The sequence below is a fragment of the Penaeus monodon genome, chromosome 34, assembly GCF_015228065.2.
Source record: "Penaeus monodon isolate SGIC_2016 chromosome 34, NSTDA_Pmon_1, whole genome shotgun sequence".
Lineage (NCBI taxonomy): Eukaryota > Metazoa > Arthropoda > Malacostraca > Decapoda > Penaeidae > Penaeus > Penaeus monodon.
Genome location: NC_051419.1, coordinates 34,922,493 through 34,922,730, shown reverse-complemented (window position 1 = coordinate 34,922,730; position 238 = coordinate 34,922,493).

The following is a 238-nucleotide window of genomic DNA, read 5'->3' as shown; positions in this document are numbered from 1 at the left end:
AATTCCATTATGCTTCCCAACCGCTAAGTAAAAGCTGGGAATAGTCACATCACAAGATTTTTAAAAATTGAGTGGAAATATATATCCCTTAAGGAGGCAAAGTACTCTCTACGCTTGTCACTGACTGCTCAGTGGCGTGTGAACGAAGTAACATAGAGAGTCACGTACATCAAGCTTTTCATGGTTAAAAAATGTATAATTATTTTATTACTGAATCTCAGGTCAAGACAGTGACCAG